The sequence below is a fragment of the Carassius carassius genome, chromosome 2 (assembly GCF_963082965.1).
Source record: "Carassius carassius chromosome 2, fCarCar2.1, whole genome shotgun sequence".
In the NCBI taxonomy this organism is placed as follows: Eukaryota; Metazoa; Chordata; class Actinopteri; order Cypriniformes; family Cyprinidae; genus Carassius; species Carassius carassius.
Window position 1 is genome coordinate 33387878 of NC_081756.1, and position 4903 is coordinate 33392780.

At 42.0% G+C, this 4903-nt stretch overlaps 1 long non-coding RNA gene across 1 annotated transcript; it reads left to right on the forward strand.

Moving 5' to 3' along the window:
* Positions 1–1257, forward strand: LOC132109182 (uncharacterized). Its single transcript, XR_009424480.1, has 3 exons — positions 1–154; positions 310–490; positions 1143–1257. It is a non-coding gene; the product is annotated as an uncharacterized LOC132109182 (long non-coding RNA).
* Positions 1258–4903: the final 3646 nt, after the last annotated feature.

Below are 4903 nucleotides of genomic sequence, written 5' to 3' on the forward strand. Positions count from 1 at the left end.
TCTACCCCCCCCCCCCCCTTTCTTATTTTTATTATTATAATTTTTTTTTAGCTGAAAAGACATAAAGGAAGCAGTCAGCCCAGTGGTGTTTCTGAAGAGGTATTCCTTCAGAAATGGAGAAGACAGAAAGCTGCGGAGGCAGACATTTGCAGCAGTAAGTCTGTGATAGTTTGACCTTTTTATCAAACTGCTGTTATAAATTGCACAGCATTTGTTGTTTCTTAAACTGTTGCACTGTCCAAATACCCACACTTGCCATCTTTGCACTTGACCACTTGATTATTTATTTGACGTATTTCCTATGTTTAGCCCAAGTGTTCGAGTGAGCATGATGACCACAAGTGTGTGTCGAACTTTTCATGACCTGATGACTGTGTTTCCCAATCCTGATCCTGAAGAGCCCCAGCACTGCACGGTTTTGGTGTCTCTCTTGTCTGACACACTTTTGAGGTCTTGGAGTCTTCACTGATGAGCTGATGAGTTGAATCAGGTGTGTTTGATCAGGGAGACATCTCAAATATGCAGCGTTGTTGTTCTCCAGGACCAGGATTGGGAGCCACTGCCTTATGGGACACACTTTGTAAAAATTGATATGTAATAGTGATTTTGACCACAGGAAGAACAGCACTCATATGTATATGAGATAGCTGATTGTTGGATCAATAAACAACAACAACAACTTAAGTGTTTAGAGTTGTAGTTTTTTTTTTTTTTTTATTCAACTTTGCATTTTAGTCCCTATTACAGAGGACAATTTAATTTTTGGTGCTTCTAATTAAGTGAATAAAAGCAGTTGCAAATGATGTACAAAATAAATATACTTTTCTGTGCACATGCAACACTTTGTTTTACTACCAAATTATTCTCAATATCTTTATTATTATTATTATTATTATTATTATTAATATTTCACATACATTGGAAAGGTTTCTGTGACCAGATCAATTACACTACTGATAACCGTCCTTTAAGCATGAAATATTTTTTAAAATAATTCATATGAATATAGCTTGCTATTATTGACTAGCTTTTAATAATAGATGCATTTAACATTTAATTATACAGCATCTTTACAGAGGCTGCTTTGATGGTCTAAAAAAAAGTTGCATGTAATTAAATAATATTTCCTTTCTGTCTTTCAGGATTGTTTGCAGATAATGCTGTTCTTCTCCATCATGCACAAGGACTCACCTCTTTAACTCTTTATCCCCCCCGACACAGAAATGGTCCCTTGATCAGTGTTTAGACTTTGCAGTGGTTTGATTTTTGCAGAAGATGCAACTTTGTTTTAATTCTAAGCTTATAATGATTACATTGTGACCTTCCAGCAACCCATATACTGTATACAGAACCAGTGATGACAACAATAGTTGAAAATACTATTTTCATATTGATAAAGCATTGTGTTCTTTTTTTCAAGCTTCATAAAGTAAACTTTGCTTCTGGTGCTTTTATCATAAAGAAAACATCAGTTCTCATCAGGAGTTTTAGTAAAGGACATATTCATGCACAGCCATCCCCTAGTTCCAGTCATAAAGTGAATGATGTTATTGTCGGTTTTGTTTCTGCATTTTTATGTAGCAGGTGTTTTCCTGAACACGTTTTCTTTCTTACATTGTTCGGACAATCAGTGTTTATTTGATGCTGTGCTGATGGAGTTTTATAGATGATATTGCACACTTGACATGCATGTCTTCATGGTTTTTATTTTCTGAGTTTGAAACTGTGTGTTGTATCACTTTTTGGTCAATTAAATTCTCCAGTGTTCTCTGAAAGACTATCTGTTTTTTTTTTTTTTGTTTTTTTTTTAATAAAAGTATTTGCAAAGTATTTTTATTCTTCATAGTGGCAAAAACAAGCTTATTGACAGAGGATGCAGTGCAGTTATATGGGCACTTTGTCTTTGAATTAGTCTTTTCGTTCTGTTTTTATTGCTAGAGTTCAAATGGTAGAGAATGGCAAATCACAGAAACACAAAAGTTAATAATTTTTTATAACTTTAAAACACAACATAATATACAATGTAAATGTTACAAGCTCATCATTTGATTAGAAAATGCACTTGTCTTTGAAAAAAAAATCTTATATTTAATAAGAGGAATCGGTTAGATAGAACTGCGGTCATGTGCTCATCAATATTGCCCAATTTTTGTCAAGCTGACAACAATAATTAGAGCATTTGCATTATTGTTGGAGGAAGGTGTAGACGTTAATAAAACACAATCTAATAGGTAGCAAATGTTATTGATTGTTAACCAATCTATCCCTTCAGCTGAAAGACATCGGTCATAAATGGATAAGGAAGCTTGACGCCGCTGCTCAGCTTTGATATCATTGGCTGTCAATTTCCCTTGTCACCGCAGGACAGTCTGTGGTTGGACTATCTTTTAACCGATATTAAACAGCGCATCGTGTTACAAAAGTACGTTTTGCTGCTCTTATCACATTAGTAATAGATTAAGTCAACAAGTAAGGGTTGCTATGTTGAGAAAAATTACCTCTTTAGTGAGATCCTAACCCTAGGCATAACTTCAAAGAACTACAAAAAACAGTGCCTAGTTTTCCATTTCCGTAGATAGAACGATGGAGGCTTGTGGGTAATGTAGTTTAAATCGTTTTATTGATGAAATGAAATAAATAAGATATTTAATGGAAAACTGGATTTCTAAATATTTTCATTGTGTAAACCTCTATGATATAATTGAAAGACAGAGTGAAATTTGGTATTTTAGAGTGAGCAATATTTAAAATGCCTTTATGACACATTTCCATTCATTTCTGAAAACTGTGTATTTTATCAGCATAGCATAAGTAATAATCCTTCCGGTTTTCTCTTTGATTCGTTAATTGAACTCTGATTTACAGCCATTTGAAATGTACAGTTTTTGGCTCTTTCGGGGGGTGCTACTGGGCCCCTGGGGGTAGAAGGGCAGTAAAACGTACTCGGTTACTAAACGTAACCTCGGTTCTCTCTAGAAGAGCGAACGAGTACTGCGTCTTAGCTAAGACGCTACGGGAAAAGTCTCTTTTCACGAAATACTGAAGCAAAAAATTATCCTTAATTTTGTATTTTTGTAAAGCGCATTTGCAGCAGTACACAGCCATAGGCGAGATGGCTCGTTCGCTCATTGGCTTGTTCTGCGGCAACTGCACAGCCTATCGAGCGCGGTCTGATGCAAGAAGGGCTTCGCGCCCTTCTTGCCACTTCCCGCCGAAACGGGTGTGGCCCAACCTATAAAAGGAGCTCGAAAAGGCTGACTCACCTGATTTATTTCATCGCCGAAGCGAACCAGAGTGAATCGTGCGCACGGCAGAGAACGCAGTACTCGTTCGCTCTTCTAGAGAGAACCGAGGTTACGTTTAGTAACCGAGTACGTTCTCTTACGAGAGCTCTCTCGTACTGCGTCTTAGCTAAGACGCTACGGGAACCCAATGTAAAACGCCGTGCGCGCAGGGATCACACACCAATAAACCTGAAGCAACGCCCAGGATTTACAGTGCACAGTCACCTGAGGGACTCACAGAGAGTCCAGGACAGAAAAGGGAAAAAGCCCTCCGTCCTATATCTAGCAGCATCCGTAGATGCGGCAATATGACATCACACAGCCGAGGCAAGGCCTGACCAATGTGGCAATGCGGGTCTTACGCAATACTGCCCATATAACAGTCGGCAGCGCATAGCGCCCGTGAACTCAGAATTCCCCTCAGGGCCCTGATTCGACTATACCGACAACAGCCTTGCTTGCAAGGCGGGGACCTCCAGGTTATAGAACCTGATAAATGTAGACGGCTAGGCCCAACCTGCCGCCATACATATATCCTGCAAGGAGATCCCAGTAGACCACACCCACGACGAGGCGACGCCTCTTGTGGAGTGTGCTCTCAAGCCCAACGGGCACTGAAGGCCCCTGAAAGCGTAAGCTAACGCTATGGCGTCAACTATCCATCTGGATAGAGTCTGTCTCGAAACAGCCATTCCCTTGGAACGTCTACCGAATGAGACAAACAGCTGCTCCGTCTGCCGAAAGGCAGCAGAGCGAGACACATAAGCTCTTAAAACCCTGACAGGGCAAAGAAGACTCGAGTCTCCATCCTCCCCTGACACCGGCAAGGCAGACAGGGCAATAACCTGAGCCCGAAACGGTGTGTTGAGGGATTTCGGCACATAACCGTGCCTAGGTTTGAGTATGACCCTTGAGTCATTGGGCCCAAACTCCAAGCACGACTGGCTCACCGAGAGCGCGTGCAAATCACCCACACGCTTCACAGAAGCGAGAGCCAACAAGAATACTGTCTTGAACGACAGATGCTGAAGGCTAACCGATTGGATTAGCCTTCAGCCCTCAAGGCCTCCAAAAACCGCCGCGAGGTCCCACATAGGGACTGACGGAGGTCTGGGAGGATTCAGCCTCCTAGCTCCTCTGAGGAACCGGATGACTAAATCGTTCCTTCCTATTGACTGACCGGACGCCATTTCAGAAAAAGCTGCGATGGCCGCCACATAAACTTTGAGCATGGATGGGGCTCTGCCCTTATCCAACAGCTCCTGTAGGAAGGAGAGGACCTCCGTCACCTCACAACTAAGGGGTGAATAACCTCGAGCTGTGCACCAGCTGGAGAACACCGACCACTTTGAGGCATACAGACGTCGTGTCGACGGAGCTCTAGCCTGAGTGATGGTATTTAGCACTCCCACTGCGAGATCAGCGGGTAACCGTTGAGCGCCCACACATGGAGGGACCACAACTCCGGTTGAGGGTGCCAAATCGAGCCCCTGGCCTGCGAGAGGAGGTCCCTCCTCAACGGTACCGGCCACGGGGCGACATCTGCTAACTGCATCAAAACTGGGAACCATGGTTGGTTCTTCCAAAGAGGTGCTACAAGCAGTATTGAACATCTCGTT